General features: G+C 35.2%; 1 pseudogene; it reads right to left on the bottom strand.

Moving 5' to 3' along the window:
- Positions 4,604-27,879, bottom strand: LOC110259589 (annotated as a pseudogene).

Below are 27,894 nucleotides of genomic sequence, written 5' to 3'. Positions count from 1 at the left end.
CCATTTTCTGTATGTCTTTGGAAGTGGGATTTTCTTCTCAGAGATTGTTTTTTCATCATTAATACAAAGGTTTGGCACAATCGTCTCTAAGGTTACAGCAAACCCCAATTTTCCAAAATGCAGAATTTAAATAATATTTCCTTTTTTTAAAATTTTCATTGTTTATTCTGATTGTTTCATCTACAAGAAACCTATCACTTATCCAAGGTAGGTTTAATATATTTATTGGCTACAAATAATAAAGTGAATAAAATCATGTTTAAAATACTTCTCTTGAGCTATTGAAGGTGCTCTGGAATATCTCTAAACAAAGACTGGGAATCACTAAAACTTAAGTCTACATTTTAAATAAAATTGTTGATGTAAATAACAAAGCAGCAGTCATAAGCAATGACAGAACCTATCCAAAGCACAGATATAGGATCAGGCACCCAAGATAGAGGGATGCATAATCAAATGTTGAGAATAAGGTCTCTGCTGAGAGATGGGAATATTAATCTCTAAATTTATCTGCCTCACTATGGAACAGTGGATTATAAATGTTGGGGAAAATCCATCTATTTTAAACTAAAAATTATTTATTTTGATAAAGCAGAACCAAAGAGGAATGTCAAGCATACAATTAATAAGGCAGTATTAGATTTGCCTACATTTTCCATTATTCAAACATTCTTCTGGCCATAACTAAGCACATCTAACCAAGACAAACACATCTATGTTAAGTATATTTCCATTAAAAGCATCTCTACATTAAAGTTTCATCTTTTTTTCTCTCTCATATTATTATTAAGACATTGCAGAAGACTGTTTTTAAAAGACCTTTAGCAGTTTCCATTGTGGCTCAGCCAGTTAAGGATCCCACATAACGTCCATGAGGATGCAGGTTTGATCCCTGGCCTCCCTCAGTGGGCTAAGGATCTGGCATTGCTTAGGTTACAGATGTAGCTCAAATCCATTGTTGCTGTGGCTGTGGCAAAGGCTGCCATCTGCAGCTTCTTTTTGACACCTAGCCATCCCACACTGTGGCCATAAAAAAAAATTAAGTAAATTTCAAAAAATAAATAAAAGACCCTAAAATTCCTAAGTGTCTAGATATCATGGCAATCTAGCAAAATTCACATCCCATGCTGCACTAGAGAAGAACATCATCAGTGAGTGCTAAAGCATAGTCAAAATAACAGGAAAAAAAAAGTAGGAATGGTAAAAAACAAGAGCAAAGGAGAGTAAAGGAGAAGAAATAAAGGGATTGGGAGGTATGGATTGTTAGGAAAGGAGTAGGGGGATATTAATCAGGAAAGACAAAAGAAGGTATAGAGAAAAGAGGGAGAAAAAAGCTAAAATTGAGGAAAATAAGAACCCACTAAAGGCAAATATGCCTTTGATTTGCTTAATACTACTCTAGAGGGTAGAATACAGCTGATGTTGAAAAGTATTAAAAATGTGATATTTATTTTATTTATTCAACTTATCATTTGACTGAAAACTGTATGTCTAAAACTAAGCTGGAGAAAAACGCAAATATACATGTGGTCCCTTTTAATTAGCTGGGTGAGAAAGGAGTAATGTCAAATTCTATACAAGTGGTTACATTGTTTCATTCCAAGAAGATACTTTTTTATATTAGGGTGTTCTTGTCTGTTTTCTTCAGTTTATGAAGTTATGTAGAAATTACTGTCAAGTAATCTTATGATATAAAGCCCTTCATAATACACACCAGTCAATGACTATTATTTTATCACAATGCTGTGTTATGGACAGACTAACATTAGTCCTTGAAACATCGTCTGTATGTTTCATCAAAGATCTTGTATTAAAGTATATCAGTCACTTCTGTAGCCTCAGCTCTCCAAGAGAGAATTCTGCATTAAGTTCAAAGTCAAGAGGCAAGACCACTCCTGGACTAGAAATAGGTAAGTGAAGGATGTTTCACTGTCCCTTTTCTATAATGGTGAGTTATTTATAATAATACCTTATGGCAGATAGCACCTTCCAAAACTAAATTTGCTTTGAACCTATTATTTAATATTCTCTTAAAAGTATGCCTCTGAGGAAAAAAGCTAGGTTAGAATAATTTAATACATTGACAGGAAGGGTTTCATGAAATTAAATTAATTTGCTAAACCTGACATAGTAAATTTGTCTGCATAGAGTTAAAGCTTAACAAGAGTTATAATGCCAAAGCATTTTTTAATGAGAACGCAATTTTCCTTATATCAGTATTTCCTTCCTATCCAGAATCCACTTAAAAGCATATTCACTATTTCTACATCAGAAAAAGCCAAAACTTCCAAAACTAGTCTGAATCATTCTCTCCATGACACAGGTGATAGAAAATAAATTTCAAAGAGACTAAAGTATTGAGTTGAGATATCCTAAGACTTTGAAGCATGATGGTAGAATCTAAAATTTGATTCTAAATTCTGATTCTAATATGTGTGTTTTTGAGGGAAAATAGGACAGATGCTTATATTTAATGACACTAAAAATCTTATTTTTTACCAATATGGAAATGCAAGATAGAAAAATAAGGTGCCTTTGAAATTTCTATAATGAGATGTCTCTCCTCTTCTTTTCCAAGATGTGGAAGCATTGGATTTTCTGAAGCATATGTCATTTCCCAGCTAACTTATTTATGCATTTTTAAACCACTCCAGAATGCATATATTTTAAATGAGCTTATATATAATTATATTTCCATTTTTGTAATGCAAAATATTTACTTCTTAGGTAATGAAGTTTGAGATAAATAAACTCCAAGATTGGTAGGAAGACAGAAAGACTAAGGAACAAATTAGAATGATTTTAGTCAAGCAGGAAAAAGCATAGAAAAGAAAAAAAAATACATTTTTTCTACTTCAGAAGTATATTGGTTACTTATGACCATTCAAATGATTAAATAAATTAAGCTAAATAAATATCAAATGGAAAATACTGGAGTTCTTGTTGTGGCAAAGCAGAAATGAATCCGACTAGTATTCATGAGGTTATGGGTTCGATGTTGGTCTTGCACAGTGAATTAAGGATCCGGAATTGCCATGAGCTATGGCTTAGGTAACAGATGTGGCTCGTATGCTGCATTGCTGTGGCTGTGGGGTAGACCAGAAGCTGCAAATCCGTTTCAACCCCTAGCCTCATAATTTCCAGATGCCACAGGTGCAGCACTAAAAAGCAAAAATTAAAAAAAAGACAGAAATATTAATTCTCAAAAGAATAAATCAAACTTTTTTTTCTCAAAAGAGTCTCATTATTATGAAAAGGAGATATATTAGGCCACTGGACAATTTAAATACCTTGAAAAATATGTGATTTAAAACTGTCCTGATTGTACCTATTAAATCAGATTATTGAGAAGAATGATAATGTAGAACCATCTATGTTAACAAAAGCCTCAAAATCACATTTTTTTTTTTTTTTTAACAATGGATCCACCAGTATGGGATGGTTTTCTCAAAATTTTATGGAGAAGAAGTAAAAATGCCAGTCTAGGAGTTCCGATTGTAGCGCAGTGGTTAACGAATCCAACTAGGAAACATGAGGTTGCAGGTCTGGTCCCTGGCCTTGCTCAGTGGGTTAAGGATCCGGTGTTGCCGCGAGCTGTGGTATAGGTTGCAGAAGCAGCTCAGATCCTGTGTTGCTGTGGCTCTGGTGTAGGCTGGCGGCTACAGCTCTGATTAAAACCCCTAGCCTGGGAACCTCTATGTGCCGCGGAAGCGGCCTTAGAAAAGGCGAAAAAACCAAAAAAAAAAAAAAAAAAAAAGTGCCAGTCTACTCCAAAAATTGATGACTGGTATCTACTAACCACATTAATGGGATTCAGTTGAAAAAATTAATTACATAGAGTCAAACCAAATTTATTTAAATAATGACTATGCCAATACTAGTTTGATTGAATTAAATGTTTTGGAAGACCATAATCCTTATTTGCAGAATAGTCCATTAGATAGTAAAATAACATTCAAAATACAATCAAAATCATATTTGACATTTTGTTGTTTTTGAAGTGGTCAGTGTGTAGAGTATCTAAAAAGAGACTGCTGAAAACATAGAAGAGTAGAAGAAATGAGTATTTCTCTTCCTATGACTGAACATAGCAAGAAACAGACAACTGCATAGTCTCCAGTGGAAGGCAGAGTTTTTGAAAATCAGATAGATGGTTACTGAAACACCTATTTTATTCCCATTCAATTAAAAACCATCTATTGTTAAAAACACTCTTAGCTTTCAAATAATGAAATAGTCAAAAACCCCACTGTCAGCTTTCCAAATCCCAAAATGCCTCACAATTGCTAACATGAGGATGACATTATTTTTAGGCAGAGTATATTTAAATCCAAAGGTGATGATAAAGTCTCTCTGTGGTGCAATGTGGATCAGTGGCCTCTCTGAAGCCCTGAGGCACAGGTTTGATCCCACACCCAGAACAGGGTGCTAAGGATCTGGCATTGCTGCAGCTGCAGCCTCGATTGCAAATGCAGTTTGGATCTGATTCCTGGCATAGGAACTCCATATGCTGCAGGGTGGCCAAAAAGAAAAAGTAAAAAATAAGATTGAAAATAAATATTATATTCTTTTCTTCAAACTTCTAGCAGCAAATATAGTTTCTTTAGAAGGTGGTTATTTACGCTGAGCACAAGCAGCTCCCCAGAGCTTTCTGTAGGGCTCCTGTGACATCTTTGTTTCTGAGGCTATAAATGAGTGGGTTGATCAGGCGAGTGAGGATAGTGTAGAAGGCAGACACAGCTTTGTCCTGCTCAGGGGTATGGTAAGAGTGAGGCAGAACATAGGTATACATGGCGGCCCCATAAAAGAGGGTGACAACCACCATGTGTGAGGAGCAAGTGGCCATTGCCTTTCACCTCCCCTCTGCCTCACTCATCCTATAAACAGTGATGAGAATCCTTGTGTAAGAGGCTGAGATGACAGAGAAAGGAATGAGGAGCATCATAATGCAGCAGATATACATGGATGTCTCATAGGCTGATGTGTCCATACAGGAGAGCTTCAGAAGGGCAGGTACCTCACAAAAGAAGTGATTGATTTCCCGAGAAGAACAGAAAGGGAACTGCATGGTGATTGGTGTACGCAAGAAGCCATCTATGGACCCTCCTAGCCAGGCCAACAACACAATCAACAAGCAGACCTTGAGACTCATAAGGGCAGGATAGCGCAGAGGGTTGCAGATGGCAATGTAGCAGTCGTAGGACATGAGTCCCGGGAGGAAGAACTCAGCCCCTGCCAAGGTTAAGTAGAGGAAATGCTGGGCAGTGCATCCTGCAAAGGAAATGGCCCTCTGGCCCACCATCTGGTCAACCAGCATCTTGGGCACAATGGTGGAAATGTACAGGATGTCCATTATGGAAAGTTGGCTGAGCAGGAAATACATGGGAGTGTGAAGGTGGGAGTCCACATGGATGAGGATGATCATGATGGTGTCGCTGGCTACGGAGATGACAAAGACCAGGAAGATGAAGACAAAGAGAAGCCAAGGGAAACGAGTATTGCTGAACAAGCCCAGGACTATATTGCCCCACTCCATAACTGTAGGTTACACAAAAGAGATAAACATGGTAGGTAAAGCTGTGCCAAAAGAAAAATATTAGGTTTATTTAAAATGGGATGAGGCCACAGAGAAAGCAAAACAAAGTAATCACTTCTCATTGGGTAATAGCCCACTTTTCTAATACTTCCTGTAGTTAATTCCCATTATAGTTTTCTTTAAGAAATTAGTTTTTAACTTTGGTTCCTAAGTAGACCACCCACCTTCATTCATGAAGCTCAAAACTTTTCATTTCCTGGAAGGACATCCACAAAAATATTATATTATGTCACACCATACCATCATTCATTTAAGGATGATATTCTTGATTTACTATTATTTCTTAACTTGGAAGTGTTCCCATTGGCTCAGAGTATTTATTTATTTAATTTTGTTTAAGCACAATCTTACATTGAGGTAGACATACATAAAACAGATTACAATGAGGGGTCAAGATGGAAATATAGAGATATTCTAATCCCATCTCCTCTCCTGGGCAAAACAAATGTGGAATAAATCCCTTTGAGAGGTACCTAAAAACTAGATGAACAGAGTCTCCATAGCAAAAGGTAAAAAGAAGGAAATCACTGAGATGGACAGGAGAAACAGATTAATGTTACATCAAAGAAAGAAACCACATCTCAGCAGTAGCAAACAACCATCAGGCTGGATCTCAAAGATTTTTTTTTTTTTCCTGAGGATCAAGGAATTTTATCTCTGCATCAGATATCCCAACCCTCAGATCTTGCATAGGACAGAGAAGCCCCATCCCAAATACTTGATTTTAAAAACCAAAATGGGGAATACCTCAAGGAAAACTATATAACTACAGGGAATGGGAAGCTTGCTCTTAAAGGACTTGCATGCAGATGCAATCCAAAAAACAGTCCAAAGCCACCATATTGAAAATTGGATGGACCTTTTTATTACTGATCTTGAAGCATGTACCAGAGAGGCAGGAGATATTTGGGATACACCTGGGGGACTGAAACATCTGTGAAATCCAGTTTTTGTGATCTCAGACTATCCTGGTGCTGGCAGTTGCCATTTCATAAATTCTCATCTAACTTGTTATTACCTGTGGGCATAGCCTACTGAGGGCCCCACACACTCCTGGGCCTCAGCTGGAACTCACAGACAGCTGACCAATAACATCAATCACCAGCACCCTGAAGTTGCCATGGACATAACTTGCAGCCACTCTGAGGGGCAGCCCGGCTCACCAGTGTACCAGAGCAGTAGCTGGGGTTGTGGCCAGAAAAAAATTAACAAAATGGAAGTAAGTATATTTTATTTAAAAAATTGATTTTGCTACACAGAAGAGACTCACTTCAGAAGTAAGTACTCATTTAGACTGAAGGTGAAGTGATGGCAAAAATATTTTATATAAATGGAAATTAAGTGAAGGTTGGTTACCTATACTCATATCAGACAAAACAGACTTTAAAAGAAAGACTAGTAAATGACAATAAGTGCATTGCATAATGATAAAGGGATCAATCCAATAATAAAATACATTTATAAATGTATATGTACCCAACATAGGAGTACTAAAATATATAAAGCAAATAGTAATGGACTTAAATAGGGAAATTGAAAACAATAGAATATTAGCAGTAAATTTTAACATCTCACTTACATCAATGCAAAAATCATCCAGACCAAAAATCAGTAAGAAAACAGTGGACTTAACCTTCACATTTTTCCATATACACTTAATATATATATAGAACATTTCATCCATAAGCACCAAAATACACACTTTTCTCAAGTGCCCCTGCAATATTCATCAGGACATATGAAATGTTAGGTCATGAGTCACGTCTCAACATTCTTAAGATTGAAGTCATATTAACTCCCATCTCTAGCACAATGGAGTAAAACTAGAAATTATTCACAAGAAAAGAAAGAGGGGAAAATGTGGAAAAATAACAAACAATATGATACTTAACAAACAATGCACCATCAAATAAGATAAAGGAGACATTTAAAAAAAAAGCTAAGGACAGAAGACAACAGAAATACAACACTTAAAAATGTATAGGATATAGCAAAAGCTGAGATGGAAGTTCACAGCATAGCTGTTATCTAAAGAAGCAAAAAATAAAAACTCTAACATTTGGAATGGATGGGCAATGGGATCCTATAGGGAACTGTGTGTGATTGGGTCACTTTGCTGTAAAACAAAAATTGAAGAAAAAATGTGAATCAACTGTACTTTAATTTTTAAAAAGAAAAAAAAAAAAAAGCAGAACATCCCAAATATACATTCTAAATATATACCTAAAGAAACAGGAAAAAGAAATCCAAATAAATCCCAAAATTAGTAGAAGGGAGGAAATAATAAAAATCAGAGTAAAAGTAAGTGAAATTGAGACTACAAGAACAATAGAAAAGATTGGTAAAATTAAGAACTGGTTATTTGAGAAGATAAAGTTAACAAGCCATTTATATGGGACTAACAAAGAAAAAGAGACCATAAATAAATAATCTGAAGTGAAAGAAAAGAAATCACAACTGATACTAAAGAAATATAAAGATAACAAGAGACTGTTACGAACAATTACATGCCAAGAAATTGCAAAAACTAAAACAAAATGAAAATACTCTTAGAAATACACAAAATATTCAGACTGAATCAGGAGGCAATAGAAAAGTTGGACAAATCAATTATTAGTAAGATTATTGAGTCACTAACTAAAATCTCCCAACAAAATAAAATAAAGCCCAAAACCAGATGGTTTTACTAAAAAATGAAATTCGAAGTCTTAACAACCATCCTTCTCAATATCTTCCAAAACTTTTAACACGAGTGAATTTCCCAGCAAATTTTGCAAAGCCATCATTAGCTTGGTATCAAAATAAAAGACACCACTTGAAGAAAGAAGATTGAAAACCTATATCCTTTATGAACATAGATGCAAAAATCCTTACCAGTGTTAACAAGCTAAATCCAACAATGTATTAAAACAGTCATACACCACAATCAATTATGCTTTATTCCAGGGATGCAAGGATGGTTCAACATTTTCAAATTAATCAAATTGGTACATCATATTAACAAAATGGAGGCTAGATACCATATAATGATCTCAATAGATGTAGAAAAAAATCAATATTCATTATGATAAAAATGTCTCAACAAAGTATGTAGAGTTTATTACCTCAATGTAATAAAGACCATGTATGATAAACCCACATCATACACAATGGTGAAAAGCTGAAAGCTTTTTCTCTAAGATCGAGAACAAAACAAGGATGCCCTCTATCATCACTTATATTCAATGAAGTTTTGGAAGTACTAACCACAGCACTTAGGCAAGAAAAAGAAATAAAATTAATCTGAATTTCAAAAGAAGAAGTAAAATGGTCACTATTTGAAGATTATATTATATTGTTTATTAAAAACCCTAAAGATCCCACCAAAATTTGTTAGAACTAATAAATAAATTTAGTAAAGTTCCAATATATAAATTCACTGTATAGAGATCAGTAACATGTCTATACACAAATAAGTTACTGAAAATAAAAATAAAGAAATAAATCCCTTTTGTAATCACAATTAAAAGAATAAAGAGGAATAAGTATAACCTAGGAGGTACAGAACTTGTACACTAAAAACTGTAAGATATTTATGAAAGGAATTATAAAAGATACATAAAAAGAAAAGATCCTGTGTTGCCATGAATTAGAAGAATTGATATTGCTAAAATGTTGGAGTTTCCATAGTAGCTCAGTGGTTAGCAAATCTGATTAGGAACCATGAGGTTGCAGGTTCAATCCCTGGCCTAACTCAGTGGGTTAAGGATCCAGCATTGCCATGAGCTGTGGTGTAGGTTACAGACACGGCTTGGATCCTGTGTTGCTGTGGCTCTGGCATAGGCTGGTGGCTACAGCTCCAATTGGACCCCTAGCCTGGGAACCTCCATATGCTGCAGGTGTGGCCCTAAAGAAGACAAAAAGACAAAAAAAAATGTTCATACTACCCCAATATAGATTTGCATCAATCTACAATTTTTATGCAATTACTATTAAAATACCAAGGCATACTGCATAAAAATAGAACAAATAATTCTAAAAATTATGTGGAATTCAAAAGACCCAAAATAGCCAAAATAATCTTGGGAGAGAAGACCAGAGCTGGAGGAATCAAGCCACCTGACTTCAGACTATATTACAAAACTGTAGTAATCAAAACAGTTTGGTATTGCCACAAAAAACAAATACATAAATCAATGGAACAAAATTAAGAGCCCAGAAAACACACACACACACACAAACATGTATAGAGAATTAATCTACGACAAAGGAGCAAAGAAATACAATATGGAAATAACATTATCTTCAATAATTGGTGCTGAGAAAACTGGACTGCTACATGAAAAGAATGAAACTAGACTGCTATCTTACACCATATGCAAAAATTAACTCAATGGATAAAAGACTTGAATGTAAAACCTGAAATAATAAAATTCCCAGAAGAAAATGTAAGCAATACTTTTATGGACTTTAGTTTTAGCAATGTTTTGTGGATATGATTCCAAAGGCAAGGGAAAAAAAAGCAAAAAATAAACAAATGGGACTATAGCAAGTCAAATTTTTCTGCACAGTGAAGGAAATCATCTTAAGAATGAAAGGCAACCTACTGAATAGGAGATATTTGCAAATCATGTACCTGATAAGTGGTTAATATCCAAAATAAATAACGAACTCATACAACTCAGCACAAACAACAAAAAATCAACCAAATTTAAAAAGATAGAGCATCTAAATAGGCATTTTTCCAAAGATACAGATAAGCAACAGTCACATGAACAGATGCCCAACATCACTAATTATCAGAAAAATGCAAATCAAAACCACAATGAGCTATTACCTCACACCTATTAGAATGATTACTATCAATAATACAAGGAATAAAAAATAGTAGGGGGATTGCAGAGAAAAGAGAATCCTTGTACATTGTTGGTAGGACTGTACATTGATGCATCCACTATAGCAAAGAATATGAAGATTCCTCAAAAATTTAAGAACAGAACTACCATGTGACCTAGCTATTTCACTTTGAGGATTTACCTGAAGAATACAAAATACTAATTTGGAAAGATATATGCACTCATATATAAAATCTGTAAGACCCACAATGAACAAATAAAGTGGAATCAAACTCATAAGCAAATATACTAGTGGTTACTAGAAGAGAAGGAGGTTGTATGGAAAGTTAAATGATGATGGATGGTAACTAGATTTGTGGCAATGATTACTATATAGTGTATACAGATGTGGAACTATAATTCTGTACAATAGAAACATATAATAGTCTTAAAAGATAAAAATAAAAGTTGTATGATTGAATAAGAATACAGTGGTATGTAAGCAGTGGGGAATCCACATTATATACTTTTCTTCTATACTAGGGTCTAGTTCTTGAAAACTATCAATCAGGATCATACACTTTGAATATAAGAGGATAATAACCTTGGCTCATTTTACCTAACCTAACATTATTCTTGACATATTTCTACATTGTAAAATTTGAGTGTTTAGCTTATATTTATTAGGTGTTAGATATTTTAATAATAATGATTCCACATTGAAAGGGGAAAAAAAAGATCTCTGAAGTCTAAGAAATAATCCATAAATTATTAGAAGAAAGACAATCAAAACACAAATTTGTAGAGTCAAATGGTGTTCATTTTCCTTTTTCTCAGTAGAAAACTAATGAATGATAACACACAACTCATATTATGGTTAAACAGATGAAAGCAATAACTGATATATAGTTTTAATAGAAAAAAAATGGTGCAAAATCTGATTTAAATAACTAGAGAGTCTTGTCTCCCAAAAGAGGGGCTTTTCATTTAAACCTGATGATTAAATATGCAAATATAAATATAAATTTATACTTAAATAATATTTTAACACACTTATAATCTGATAGGGAATTTTGACATTTTCTATGTGTATCATACAGATCTGCACTGTCCTGTAGGATACCACAAGCCACAGGAGACTGTTGAGGATATCAAACATGACTTTTCTGAATGGAGATATGCTACAAGTACAAATTATATTAAGAATCAAAGACTTAGTATGAAAAAAGTTATGCAACATACCACATTTATAAGTGTGTATGTGCATGTGCGTGCATGTGTATTTTTTTGCTTTTTTAGTGCCACACCCACAGCATATGGAAGCTCACAGGCTAGGGGTCGAATCAGAGCTATAGCTGTTGTAGTATACTATAGCCACAGTGTGCGATCTGGTCTCACTGGGGACCTACACCACAGCTCATGGCAATGCCAGATCCCCAACCCACTGAGTGAGGCCAGGGATTGAATATGCATCCTCATAGATACTAGTCAGATTCATTTCTGTTGCACCACAATGGGAATTCCCACATTAATATTTTTATATTGACTACTTGCTGAAATGATATTTTGTATTTACTTTGATAAATAACATTGATTAAATTAATTAATTTAACCTGTTTCTTTTTACATTTTTGATGTGGCTACTAGAAAATTTAAAATCACCTTTGTGGCTCCCAACACAGATTTCTAATGCAGAGCATTGTTATAAGATTTTTCCTTTTCCCGAATACATATGATGGCTCCAAATAGCTCCATCCAAGCAAGTTCACCAAAATCCAATACAATCCATATTAGAAAGAACTTAACAAAAAGTTCAGGTATAATAGCAAATTAGAAAGCAGTAAGAGAGAGTTCCCGTGGTGGCACAGTGGTTGACGAATCCGACTGGGAACCATGAGGTTGCCGGTTCGGTCCCTGCCCTTGCTCAGTGGGTTAACAATCCGTCGCTGCCGTGAGCTGTGGTGTAGATTGCAGACGCGGCTCAGATCCCGCGTTGCTGTGGCTCTGGCGTAGCCTGGTGGCTACAGCTCCAGTTCGACCCCTAGCCTGGGAACCTCCATGTGCCTCAGGAGGGGCCCAAAGAAATAGCAAAAAGACAAAAAAAAAAAAAAAAAGAAGAAAGCGGTAAGAACACATTCATAACAGTGCTTAGTGATGAATCCATAAATATTAATTTGCCTTCTCCAACAATTTTATGCAACACTGATTGATTCATCCATTCTATAGCTTAAAAAAGTAAGACTTAAAGAGATTAAGAGACTTTTTCAGAGTTATAGAACTATAGTTAACTAGTGGCAGTGCAGGAGCGCTACATTATTTTCCAATAATCTAAAGTATATATAAATTCGTTCATTTAACAAATACTTCTTGAGGCACACTGTGTGGGTCATGGTTATTTTTTTCTCCTTTTTATGGCCATACCTATAGCATTTGGAAGTCCATGGGATAGGGGTCGAATTGGAGCTTTTGCTGAGGCCTATGCCACGGTTACAGCAGCACTGGATTGGAGGTGCATCTGTGATTTACATCGCAGCTTGTGACAATGCTGGATCCTCAATCAACTCACTGAGCCAGGCCAGGGGTGGAACCCACATCCTTAGAGAGAAAATGTTGGGTCCTTAACCCACTGAGCTATAGCAGGAACCGAGTCACAGTTTTAAGTTGTGAAAGGACCTAAAAGAATGTACATGACATGGTTCCTTCTTTCCAGGAGCTTAGAGTGGAGGTAAATAAGAATCTTTGCAGTAGATATGTCCACAGATACACTCTAAGAATGGTTTGGGGGAGTTTCTGCTGTGGCTTAGCAGGTTATGAACCCAACTAGTATCCACAAGGATGCAGGTTTGATTCCTGGCCTCACTCAGTGGGTTAAGGAGCTGGCATTACATAGATTACAGATGTGGTTCTGATCCAGTATTGCTGTGGCTGTGGCATAGGCCAGCAGCTGCAGTTCTGATTAGACCCCTAGTCTAGGAACTCTGAATGCTGAAGGCATGGCCCCTGAAAAGAAAAAAAAAAAAAAGAATGCCTTTGATTAGAAGCTTATAGTTTTGACTTCTCCTCAACTGGTGTATAATTGGAGGACATGACAAAGGCAGATTATTATGACAAGAGTTTGATGGAAGTGATGAAAGTTAAATGGCTGCTTCATGAGAAATTCATACCAAGGACGCTCTGTGCATTTCACCAAAACTAAGTCATGATGGATATCCCTATAACTATTAAAGCCTATTCCTAGCCAGGCTTATTGATGTGACCCACATTGTATTGTAGATTTTTTCATTCTTGAAATATTACACGTTTTATATCAGTGTTTTTATCAGCTGTCTTTTTGATGTGTGTCTTTCTGTTTCTCTCTTCCCCAGGCCTCATTGTGTGAAACTACTGGGAAAATTAAAAGCAAGCATTCAGCAGCAATTTGTATCATGGAGAGAGAAGGAAATGCCCACTCAGCCTTTCTTGTCAGAAGTTTAATAAGAACAAGCTCCTTAGAGGACTCGGCTCATTATTTCACCATAAATTCAGAAGACGGTAGATGGTTACTAGAAACTAAGCATGGTAATTGCTATTGGTCCATGGGAAATGTTAAAGCCCGAGGGGGACAAATGGGCCCCAAAATCTCTCTTTCAGGGCACAGGTATCCCTAGCCTTGACCATGATTATTTCTAGCACTGAAACTCACTAATGAGGCTCTAGAGATCTTCCCCAGCACTCTTCACAAAGGGAAAGAAATTTCAGCATCTCTAGAATTCCTTGGATTTTAAAAGCAATTTTGTGCTAATCTGTTAGTATTGACTAATTCCCTGAAATTAAAAAAATGCAAAGCATATAACTACATAAAGTAATATTTGAAAATAAGAAAATATTAAAGAATCATCAGGAACACTTGATTCCCCCATATAATAAGTATTTCTATTATCTCCATGTCTATGCATAATTTTTACCTTAGTATACTTTCAATTTATTCATATATGTATGTTTAACATATAATAACATCATATTATTACTAAAATAGTATATTAATACCAACATACTATTAAATATTAATGGTATTTTATACTATTAAATATACCTCTCTATGTCAAAGTGCTATTTTCACACAGATTATCATTATGGTGAATAAAGTAATATGCAGCTAGCTACTTATTTCTCACTTGGTTGCCATTCACAATGTTTCTAAGTTTGATTATGATGTATAATACTGTGGGGTTAATTTTATGGACATAGGTCATGGAAAATGGGTTATTAGGCTTTTGAAGTCTGTCACCAAATTGTTATTAAGCTGGTGAGCAATGGTGCTGAAAGAACAACAATGGAACACACTTGTGGCATATCCTCCAGCATTCACTAATAGTATCTAAACTTGCTTTAATGTGACTCTTTTGTTCCAAAAAAAAAAAAAACCCTTAAGGTACATATATTTTGTCTTTCTATCACTTCCTTTGGTATTTCGTTGTTCATGACCCTTGCCCTTTTCTATATTGGAGATTTCTCAAAATCAGCATTTCTCTATAGGTAAGGACATTCTTTCATCTATAACACTTATTGCAACAATTGTGCCCAAACCACTATTTGCAATTGTTACTTTATTTGATTTTTAGTGCAAAAATATTTACTTAAGACATTGATTTTGTCTCTTTAACCACTGGGTTTTGTTTCAAAAGTTATTCCTGATACAGGTCTGTGATTAAGATATATTTAATTGTATTTATCAAGCTATCAAAATGTTTCAAAGTGAAGTATTTTAATAAAAATATTATCTATTTTGGTCTTGGAAACTTTAGGACTATAGTTTTCTCTACAAGGCCAAATATATAAATTTGTCCTTTCAGATCTTGCTATGAAGCCCTAATTTCCACTTATTCAAATATGTGGAGTCCAAATGCAAATGAAGAATAAGCATGATCTCACTGAGGTCCATCACTTCTCTCTGCTGATAAAGGAAACAACATGCAAATGAAACAGATTTCAACCCATGTTGCATATGTAAATGTTTGCATAAAATATGGATATTTAAAAAACAGATGTGTTTTAGGTTAGTCTTAAGCAAAACTGTAACAGCAGTGACAGTTAAATTCTGAAATATCACACAGTGCTTTCCAAATCTTTTCTCTCCAACAATAGCAGATCCAATAGAACATAGCTACATTTTTGTTTTGTTTTGTTTTTCAAACTGCCACCTTCTTCTTAAACTCTACTCTGTGTAAGACTGGAAAAATCCTAAGTGATCATTTAATTCAGAAGATGTTTGAGAGCACTAAGAGTTTAAGTCATATAGACCATAATGACAGCTGGCATAAATGGGAATTATGAGAAAACAGAGATAAAATTTGGTGCTCAGTATAAGCCATTTAATCCTCTTTATAATCTAATCCATTATGTTTCTTTCCTAGCAGAGTTTTCATATAAAGCCTCACTTTTAATTGTGGAATTCTTTTTTTTTTTTTCCTAACTTGTTTAACCTTCTTCTAAAGGGAAATCATTTAGAATCTTTAGAAAGGTAGAGAAATTTTGATAAAAGCAAAAGATATCCTTTATTCTGAAAGCAGACCAAAATGCCCTAAACACCTTCTCAACTAAATCTTAAGAAAAATTAAAATAGATAGAAGAAGATGCCATTCTCCTATCCTCACCCTTGAAATCTATTTTCTTGGCATTTTGTGTGTAATAGTGTATACATTAAAAAAAATATTTGGGATCATAAACATGTTTTCACATCTTGTCTTTATCTTCATATATAAACTTATGGATATTGAGCAAACCACTCATATTTTCTGTTCTGTCTCAATTTCTATGTATAAAATAAGAAAGTGTAATGGGTCAGTTTTTCAGTGCAGAATATGGAAGATTTTACTATCTAAATTATTGTTAAAGATATTCATAAATTACCTGAGGATATGGAATAGTGGAAAAAAATTAGATAAACTATTCTTATAAATACTTCAAAAATTTATAAATGAATAAACTTTTTCAACAATGTGAACTTTCTTAAAGGCTTACAGTGAAACGAATCTGTATAGAATTTTCTTGAGCAGAGAAATCACCTACATCCTAATGTATACAATGGAGAATTGAGTCTGTGAAAAGAAATCAGATCAAAAGGTATAAAATTTCTGAGTACACTGATTCGAGTACCTATAATTTGAATATTGAGTTCTATCAACCTCAAGTTTCCCTAATAGGCTCCTAATTTTAAATAGCTTCCCAGTAAGTCCAGAATTAGATACTATTGCAAATATCACATAATTAGTTAATGAAAACATCCTCAAATTTACTTACCTCACACTGTAGTCTTCCCCAGATCTGATGGTCTGAACTGAAGATCAAATACCTACTGTCCAGAGAAAAATCATACAGAACTGAAGTAGGAATTTCTCAGCAATTTTTAAGTAAGTGTGGGTAACTAAGAGACATTAATCAGAACTTTCGATCTGAGAGCTGGTATTCAGAATGGAAGCAAAGAAGAGAAGGAAGTATATGAAGGCACAAATGGCTATGGATTCAACAACCAAAATGTTACATTAGCTTGGTTAGGGGCCAGTCCCAATCAATGTGAGGTACTTTCAAACAGACAAGAATAAGCAAATAGATTAAGAACCTAGAGATGGTCAAACCAATTCCTTAAATGGCTAATAAAGATGGAACAAGGAAAGTTGGCACCAGCTACATTATGTAGGCTGGCACAAGAAAAAATCAAGCAATTTAAATGAGAGCTTGAATTATCAGTACTCTCATTTGGAAGAATAATTAACATCAGAATATCAGTCCCTGGGGCACTTTATTCCTAATCTACTGTTACACAGTTTATGAAAGTGTGAGAAGTTCATTCATCTTTTTTTTTAATTCATAAAATTGTAATCTTTAAATTTTCAAACAAATTGCAGTTATTAAGTGGTCCTTAGATAAATCAGGCTGTGGGATTCTGCACTTAATTACCTTAAAAGAAAAAAAAAAAAAAAACCTTTTTTCATGGCATTATTTTGGACCATTCTTCACTTTTTACATTTCAAATCCTTATGCATTCCTCTTTACCACGGTTAAGGAGAAAAATCCAGCCTAAGCAGTACTCTCTTGGTAAAGATGCTACATTTTATACCTACCTTAACTTGTAATTAGTTATAAGGCAACTTTTAGCACTGAAAAACATTCAAAATATATAAAATATATTCAAAATATATAACTGAAACATCTAAAAACAATAAGAAAACAAAATCTTTGAGTTATTTAAAATATAAAGCTCCCTTCCCACTCTTTTCCAATATTCTCACAAGTGCCTACACTCTACCCTTGGGGGAAAAAATATCTTTGGCCAAGGGGCTGTGTTGTATGTTCTCACTCTGCATTATCTGTTGACTCTTTATTATGCAATTCATATTTTATGCTCCGTGCCTTGTAGATAAATAAATGTTGGAATTTAGATTTTCCGAGCCTGAAGTCTATGTAATATATATGTACAACTGATCCACTTTGCTGTAAACCTGACTCTAATACACCATTTTAAGTCAACTATGTCCCAATAAAATTTTAAAATGAAAAAGCTAATAAATGCCCCAACCAACATAATATTGCCATCTAATTGTTTGACACATGACTTTAATAACCGTTTTTCCAACAATTTCTGGCTGCATATTCTGTGATTATACTTTTTGTTTTGTTTTGTTTTTCAGGGTGGCACCAATGGCATATAGAGGTTCCCAGGCTAGGGGTCCAATCAGAGCTGTAGCTAATGGCCACAGCCACAGCCACAGCAATGCAGATCTAAACCTTGTCCGTGACCTACACCACAGCTGAGGGCAAAGCTGGATCCTTAACCCCCTGAGAGAAGCCAGGGATCAAACCTGTGTCCTCATGGATGCTAGTCAGATTCGTTAAGCGCTGAGCTGTGACAGGAACTTTTATGATTGCACTTTATAAGACAATGGTGTTTTCTATAAAGAAAAGAGAAAGATAATTCAATTATTCTAGTATGGTTGGCTGAGGGTTTTTTTATAATTAATTTTGATACTTTATAAAATTTCTGTATCTTCTACATTTTCAGAATTGTGGTCCAATTTGAGATAACTGCTATTAAATTAGTTTCATATATAACCTGTCTTCACCTGAGCTTGTCAGAAATTTGATCTTATAAAATAAAAACTGAGTTATAATGTTTCTCTTGAAGAATGTAATCCAGGGAACCAAAGGGAGAAAGAGAAGTGAGGGTTAAAGCAAGAAAAAGAGAGAGCCAGTGTTAAGATGATCTGTTGTGTTGGCGGTCACCATGACTATCTGGAAATTCCCTCTAAGAGATCCTGGAGAAGTCAGGTCAGATGCATCTTAGCATTTTTTTAAATCAACATTCTCATCTTGTGCATTGGTTCTTTACTCTGTTGATAGCATCATTTGATACCAATACGTTTAAAAATATGATGTAGTCCTATTTAGCTATTTTTTCTTTTTTCTCCCCATGATATTGGTTTCACTTCCAGAAATCCTTGCCCACACAAATCTCTAAATTAAGTGAACAAAATAGTGTTATAGCTGAGTAATATTCCATTGTATATGTGTACCACATCTTTATCTATCTCTCTGTCAATGGATATTTAGGTTGCTTCCATATCTTGGCTATTATAAATAGTGCTACAATGAACACTGGGGTTCATGTATCTTTTCAAATTGTAATTTTCTATATAAAGTGGAATATTACCCATAAAAAGAATTAAATAATGTCATCTGCAGCAACATGGATGGACCTAGAGATTATCATACTAAGTGAAGTTAGACTGTGAAAGACAAATATCATATGAGATCATTTATATGTGAAATCTAAAAAAAAGTTACAAATGAACTTATTTGCAGAGCAAAAACAGACTCACAGACTTCTTTAAAAAAATGTATGGTTACCTAAGGGGATAGGTAGGGGGAGGGATGGACTGGGGGTTTGTGATTGACATATGCACACTGAGGTATATGGAATGATTGGCCAATGAGAACCTCCTGTATAGAACAGAGAACTCTACCCTGTGTTCTGGGATAACCTATGTGGGAAATGAAGTTGAAAGAGAATGAATGTGTACACATGTATAATGGAATTACTTTGTTGTACAGCATAAATTATCACAAGATAATAAATCAACTATATTTCAATAAAACTATAAAAATGAAACCAAACAAGATTTCCCATTATGGCTCAGTGGTTAACAAATCTGACTAGGAACCATGAGGTTTTGGGTTCAATCCCTGGCCTTGCTCAGTGGGTTAAGGATCTGGCGTTGCCATGAGCTGTGGTGTAGGTCACAGATGAGGCTTGGATCCCTAGTTGCTGTGGCTCTGGTGTAGGCCAGCAGCTACAGCTCTGATCAGACCCCTAGCCTGGGAACCTCCATATGCCACGGGAGCAGCCCTAGAAAAGGCAAAAAGACAAAAAAAAAAAAAAAAAAAAAAAAGAAAGAAAGAAAGAAAGAAACCAAACAAAACAAACAAAAACAGTATAATGTGATATACAGTTTTAAATACTATGGAAAAAGAAAAAAGAAAAAAACAGAGTAAAGGAGGAAATGAATTATTGAGGATGAGGTAGTATTTGCTGCTTTTAAAACTATTATCCACGAGTTTCTATTGTGGCTCATTGGTAATTTACCCAAGGATGAGGGTTAGATTCCTGCCCCACTCAGTGGGTTAATGATCAGGTGTTGCTGTGAGCTGTGGTGTAGGTTGTAGACACTGCTTGAATCTGGTGTTTCTGTGTCTATGACATAGGCTGTCAGCTACAGCTCCGATTTGACCCCTTGCCTGGGAATCTACATATGCCACGTTGTGGCCCTAAAAAAATAAATAAATAGAAATATTGACAGCATTTTAGGGGGGATATTTTAGCAAAGTCTTAAAGATGTAAGGAATATAGCCATCATGAAGATAATTGGGAAAAGAGAATGGCAGAGGGCAAATCCAATGGGACAATCCCAAGGTAAGATAGTGCTTAGCCTGTTCAAGAAAGAACAATACAACCAGGAAGCTGGATCACGGTAAGTGATGGAGAGAGTAGCAGAAGCAGGTATCAAGTGATAATGGTAAAAGGGCATATTGGAGGGGTCCTTGCAGTTAATCACAAGGACTTTAGATTGCACTCCCAGTAAAACAGCAAACTGTTTCAACCGAGAAGTGACATGATATGATTTGCCATCACATTAGCAGCTGCCTTGGAAATAGCACTTAGGAGACTAAGAAAACTGGAGCTTATTTCAGAAGTGGCTAGAGACTAGATGTTTTCTGAAAATAGAACTAAAAAAATGTGTTCACTAATCGGATGTGGGTATAGAGAGAAGGAAAATTTTCAGTGATACTCCAAAGAGGTCACATAGGGAAACTAGAAAGAATTAGCTGCCATCAGCATGCCTAGGAAAATCTACATCTATTCAGTGTGATGAATGGCATAATTGAAAAGACAGTAGACACCCAAGTGGTCATATCAAGTAAGCAATTGAATGGGTAGGTCTGGAGTTCAGGAAAGAAGTCTGAACTGGATTCATCATTCTATGGAAATTATATAAATAAACCAAGAACCTAGATGAGAGTATCAGAAAATAGATACAGAAAAGATAAGAGGGTCTATAACTGAACTGGAGGCACTCCAATATTACAAAGTAAGCTGGAATATATAAACTTAGGAAAAAAAATTAGAATGAAAAGTAGACAATGAATGAGTGAGGTAGGAATAAAACCATCTCTATCTGGTGTACTTGAAGCCAAACTAAACAGAAACAAATACCAACAAAACACCCACATCTTAACTGATGGCCAAATGCTATGGAAGGGTCAAATACAACGAAGACTGAGAATTAATCATTGAATGTACCCACAAGAAGGTCACTGAAGTGATCAGGTGTGAATCCTGAATAGAGAGCTCATGTGAAAGAATGGGGGGACTGGAATTCTGGTGGTCTAGTAGTGAAAGATTCTGAGTTTTCAGATGACTCGAATCCAAAACCAGTCCAAAAAATAAAAAATTGGAGGTCAGAAATGGCTGACATCAAGAAGAGAGAGAAAACTTTTGAAGAGTGTGATTTCAAAAGGGACAAAGGCATCACGGCCTATTAGAGAAAATGAAAAATGCATTAATTCATTTTGCAGGAAAATTTGTTCATGTGGAAAATTAAAAATATGTTTCCTGTATTATACAAATCTGTCTAGGTGGTTAAAGAGGAAAATGTGAATATAAGAGAATATCTTCATGACTTTAGTGTTATAAATGAATTATTCAATAAACAGAAAGCACTAACATTAACAAAATATTGATAATTTTATTTATATAAAACAGATTTTAAAGACAAGGCTGTGTCACAAATGCACATTGTATAATGAACTAAAATAAAAATAAATAACATTTACGGAGTTCCCGTCGTGGCGCAGTGGTTAACGAATCCGACTAGGAACCATGAGGTTGCGGGTTTGGTCCCTGCCCTTGCTCAGTGGGTTAACGATCCGGCGTTGCGGTGAGCTGTGATGTAGGTTGCAGACGCGGCTCGGATCCTGCGTTGCTGTGGCTCTGGCGTAGGCCTGTGGCTACAGCTCCGATTCAACCCCTAGCCTGGGAACCTCCATATGCTGCGGGAGTGGCCCAAGAAATAGCAACAACAACAACAACAAAAAAAGACAAAAACAAAAAAAACAAAAAACATTTACTTTTTACATTCTTATGCATCTTTAAAATATGTAGAAATTTAATAGAAAATGAGTAAATACCAGGCATTTTACAAAAGAGGAATTCTAAGTGACTGAAAAAACATTGAAAATTTACTCAACCTTATTAGAAATCCAAAAATAGATATTAAAATCATACTGGGTGGTATTCTATACCCAAGTCATATGCAAAAAATAAAAGCTTATTTAATACCAAATTTTGGTCAAATGCAGACTGCACTGATAGAGGGAGTACAAATTGATATAGCTTTTTTGAACTATAGATTGTAATATATTTTAAGGTGAGATAACTTTGTTTTCCATCATTTTTACTGTTAAGAATACCCCCTGTTTTTCTTTGATTTTTGTACGAGGACACAGGTATAGAAATGTAAATAGCAAAATCATTCCCTGTAGTCAAAAACTATAAACAAAACATATACCTAATAATCATAGAATGTATATATATATATATATATATATATATAAAAACTGGGATATAGTTGTTCAATGGAATGCCAAAGATTAAGGAAAAAATAATAAATATCTATACCAAAAAAGTGATTACTATCACAAATGTAATATGCAGCAGAGGAAACAAATGCCAAAGCAATATATTCAGTGTAACACTATTTTTTAAGTTCAAAAATAGGCACTAATGAGCTCTATTTTAGGGGTGTATATATATATATCTAAGTGATATTGCTATGAAGATTAAAACAAAAAGGAAAACTAGTTGGCCATCAGATAGCCAGATCATATCCAATCTCCTCAGACCAAAGCAAAGAATTATTCTGTGTGTATTGACACAGTTTAGCCAACCATCACAGTCTTCTGGAATGATGCTAACCACAGGAAGACAGAAATTCAGAAATTCCAACCAAACAGCACTGTAGATGAATGGCAGATTATGTGAGATTTAAAAAACAAATATTTCAGTTGATTTTTAGTGTTCTGTCAATTTCTGCTGTATAGCAAAGTGACCCTGTTATACTTGTACATACATTTTTTGTTTCTCATATTATCTCCCATCATGTTCCCTCAATTATGTGAGATTTGCTCTGAATACCCAGAAAATGAGACGTCAGTCAAAAACAGAAGGGAAAAGTGTCAAAAAACTTAGGAGTTTACAATTGATGGAATTTAGAAATGTTTACATATATCTGTTTAAATCAATCTTATATACAGTTTTAGTTTAGGCAGCTTCATGAGATGATAAAAATTTTCATCCAATATTTGGCTCTGGTAAGCAGCGTCTGCACAACAATAGCAATCCATTTGTTAAGAATGTGTTGAAAGAAGCAATATACAGGTAGCTGTAAAACAATGATGAAATAGATAGCAGAAATAATGGAAATGAGGCAACTATTAAAGATTTTCAATTTTATTTTTCCCTAATTTATTACATTTAGTCTTGCTTTTGGTTGGGAAGTGTTTCAGCTCCTATCCAGAATCAAACCTTTCAAATGGGCTGTGTCCTTTTTCTGATAGTCTAGTATTAGAAGGATTATTTTCTTAGTTATTAGTGGCCACAAACCTGTATTCAAAGCTTTTGAGAGACTACAGTGCACCAGAGAGACTAGTTATTATAATAGTATAATTCCCAGTGTCTGGGGTACACCTTGGATCCATGGTCCCAAAGACTGAAGTCAATCAAAATCAAATAATTTGAATAAAGACCTCACCGAAGTGGTAATTATCTCTTAGAAAAAGGACAAGAACAGTGACTGACTTAAAACACATGAACCTGAAGTCATGGTGTGTGAATACCACAGATAGTTAAAAAAAAATAAAATAAAAAAGAGGGCATGGCCTGTGAATACCACACAGAAGTACAGCAAAATCTGTAAGAACATCCGGCCAGTAGCTGGGAGTAGTGTTAGTGTCTCAAATGTTGATCACATCCTTCAGTTAAGCAGAGTAATAGGATTTGTTTAAAAAAAGAGAGAGAGAGAGACAACAAATGATATCACTTATGCTAAGCCCCATTTCACCAGCTTAATACCTAATTTGATTATAGTTTCAGCCTTTCCCAGGAATGGGATTTTAAACTAATCAATCTGGAATCATTTGGTCAACACTAGTGAGGTAAGCTGCCTGAGAGAGCTACAGGCCCCTAAAGGAATGTGACCTCACCCTAAACTACCTACTCTTACTTGCTATAATTCTTGCCTCAGCTCTTGCCTATAAAAATCTTTAATTTTGCACACATTTTCTGAGCTCCTTTCTATCAGCTAAATGATATTGTATGCTGCTTGATTCATGAATCACTGAATAAAACCAATTAGATATTTAAAATTCGCAGTTATTTTTTGTTATTTAACTGTAGACTGAGTTACTCAAGTAAAGGAGGATAGAGGAAAGGAGTAGGCATTACATGACTCTACAGTCTTTTGTTTTAGGTACTACATTTGTCTGCATTTTTTTTTTTTTTTCTTTTTTTGGCTGTACCCATGACATGTTGAAATTCCCTGGCCAGATTTCAAAACTGCACAATGGCAGCAATCAGGGCTGCTTAGTGATAAAGCTAGATCCTTAACCCACTTCCCCGCAAGAGTACTGCTATCTTTAATTTTTAACTAGCGTTTTGCAGCAAATATTTCAATGAAGCTATTTTGGAGTTTTAAAGCTTTTTGCTGCAAGCCACATGGGAAGTTCTGGAGTTTTGAAGCTTTTTGGAAGCGTCTGTGTGCTAACAGAATTGCTATAACATTATTTTATTTTACTTTATTTTACTTTGGAGTCCTTGGTTTTTAAGCACACATCTTAAATGAAAGATCTTGTCTCATCAGAACCTTCCTTATAATGGCCTTGTACTTTTTGATTTTCTCACAAGATATCATCATTTGCTGTAGATACCCACAGCTTCTGGGACCACAGTTCTTAGACATAAATTAACAGGTGTGCTGGAAAGTGGCATGCTCAGGTCTTTGCAGCTCGAGGATCCCAATTCCTTAGTTAAGACTGGAGTCTCTGAGCACTGAACTCAAACTAATACCTAAACAGCATATAACATTAGGTTGAGGATTTTGTGATATTTTATAGTATACATCATTGCAGAGGAATTTTCTTGAGGTGGCAGTGGCCTTGTGTCAATTTAACCCATTCCATTACCAACTTATCATAACAAAGAGTCTGAGTAATAGGTGGACCCACTCTAACAAACTTACCTCATGTGTGCATTTAATAAATGAGCAGAAACCAAAGGGAGATTACTGTGAATTGACCAGTCAGTAGGCCTATGCATACCCTTAGCAATTTCCAGTGTGGAAATGGGGACTAAGAAATGGTCTGAATCTGCAGACTACAAAAAATGGGACTTTGACTGGGATTCCAATCAAATTCCATACTGCAGACTGAACTACCAGCAAACCCTAATGCGAAGTCTGAGGACAGAACCAAGGCCTGAGGATTCCAATCAAATGGGAAAGTGCAGACTGAACTGAGGGTTAGGGGCTTGGATTCGATGCAGAAGCTTCAGTTAGCTCAAGTTGACCTTCCCTGGACTGAAAAGCCATTTAAATCAGTAGCTTGACACAGACAGTAGCTCTCAAAATCAGGAGGAACTTAGAGTTCAAACTGTGGCACAGTGGGTTAACTTGATTGCCGTGGCTCAGGTCATTGCAGAGGTGTGTTCAATCCCAAGCCCAGGTGCTGTGGGTTAATGATCAAGAGTTGCTGCAGTTGCAGCATAGGTAGCAGCTGCTGCTTAGATTCAATCCCTGGCCAGGGAACTTCCACAGGCCTTGGATGAGGCCATAAAACAAACAAACAAACAAAAAACCAAAAGGAACTTTCCCACTATCCTCAGAAATAGAAAAAATTGGAGTTCCTGTCATGGCTCAGTGGTTAACGAATCCGACTAGGAACCACGAGGTTGTGGGTTTGATCCCTGGCCTTGCTCAGTGGGTTAAGGATCTGGCATTGTCATGAGCTGTGGTGTAGGTTGCAGAGGTGGCTCAGATCCCACATTGCTGTGGCGTAGGCCAGAGGCCACAGCTCCAATTCTGGGAACCTCCAAATGCCGCGGGAGTGGCCCAAGAAATTGCAAAAAAAAAAAAAAAAAAAAAAAAAAAAAAAAAAGAAATAGAAAAAATTGTACTTGACCATTTTTTTTCAAAGTAAAGAGTGTATCATGTATCCACATAAGAAAATAGAAAACTATCAGAACCCCAGAAGACTTTCTATGCTCCCTTTCAGCTACTAATTTTCCCAATGAATAGGTTTGTCTTGCTGAGTCTGTACTTTATATAAACACTCTTTTTTGACTAGCTTCAACATTGTTTTTGAAATTAGTCCACTGCTGCTAGTAATATTTAAACATCTATTCTTATTGTATTGATTATTTCATGATTTATTTTTTCATTTTACCACAGGTGAATTTTGAGGTAGCTTTTGATTTTTTTTATCACATGGCTTTTGGTGAAGCTTATGCATACATGTCTGTTAGAAATTCACTCAAGTGTGTACCTCCTATGGCACAAGTTATGGATATGTTCAGTTTTAATAGTTGCTGTTACATACGATATTACAAAATAGTTGTTTGCTTGTTTTTTTGCTTGTGTTTTCTTTTCATTGTCTTTCCACTATTGTAATGTAAACTTATTGAGTGGAAGGTGCTCTATTTTTCTCATAGTTATGAAGAATGAATGAATGAATGAATGAGGAAGCCGTGTCTGAAAGATGCAGTATTCCCTCAATCGCATTTCTTAAAAACCTACAATCTAAGGAAATAATTTTAAAACATACCCTAAAGAAGTCCCTTATATCCCTGACCCTCACTGTTCTCATCAGTAAATTGGACCTCATAATAATTGCGTTATTTACAATGAAGTTGCTAGGGACAGGTATTTAAATTGCTAAGTTTTAAACAGATTGGCCAATATGATTATGATCTTAAAAATGAACATCTGACATAATCAAATAGGACATTGAACATGATTTGCCATATCTTTTCTGTCTTCAAGTCCTGGATCCATGTGGGTAAAGGATATAAACTATGAACTAACTTCTATCACCTGGCTAATTTATGCTTAACCTAGATGACTTTGTGACATATTTGAAAATTATTTTAGTATTCTCCCAACTCACACCCCTGTATATTTCTCCAACATCTTCGAAATGCTTTCAGACACCAGTCCTGTCATGGTGTTTCCTCTGGGCAATATCCTTCGCTCTCATCCACCAATTTTAACTTATCTGAAAAATGTTTTTTACTAATGTGTTAATAACAACAAAATTATACACTGAGTTTCTACATAAAATTTAAAAATCACCTAGCGATTGTCATGAGAATAATAAGTTTTCAAGAAAAATACATTCAGTGACTTTCCTATCACCTGACAAATTGGAACATATAGCTAGCTATTCAACTGTCTTCCTAAACTGCTGGATCAGAGTATTTCTCTAAAAAATAGAAAAAAATAATTTTCTTAGCCTTAAACAGTGAACTAGAGTTATACAGCAGTATCATACACCCTCAATGTACATCCTCCTGCACTCCTTAACATAGTTCATGCCATTTAAAATGACATGCAATTTATTTTACCTCTCCAAAAGGCAAACTAGCAGAGCAATATATTTTAATTTGTGTTTCTGGAAATCACTGAGCATTTATTTCGAATACATGTGAATGGGGCAGGAGAAATTGAAGATATTAAAAAAGGAAAGAAGAGATACAGGAAAGGATACCAAGAGGACACACTTTTTATAAATAATAGTTTTCTGCACAGTTAAGCCTACCTTCCAGTTTAATTTTTCATTGAGAGCATGGCCACACTGACCACAGAGGCTTCCAACGACCATCTGCATGGTAAAGAGCCAAGT

Source organism: Sus scrofa, chromosome 2 (genome assembly GCF_000003025.6).
Source record: "Sus scrofa isolate TJ Tabasco breed Duroc chromosome 2, Sscrofa11.1, whole genome shotgun sequence".
In the NCBI taxonomy this organism is placed as follows: Eukaryota; Metazoa; Chordata; class Mammalia; order Artiodactyla; family Suidae; genus Sus; species Sus scrofa.
The sequence above is the reverse complement of the archived record's forward strand: the minus strand, read 5'-3'. Positions and strand labels throughout refer to the sequence as shown.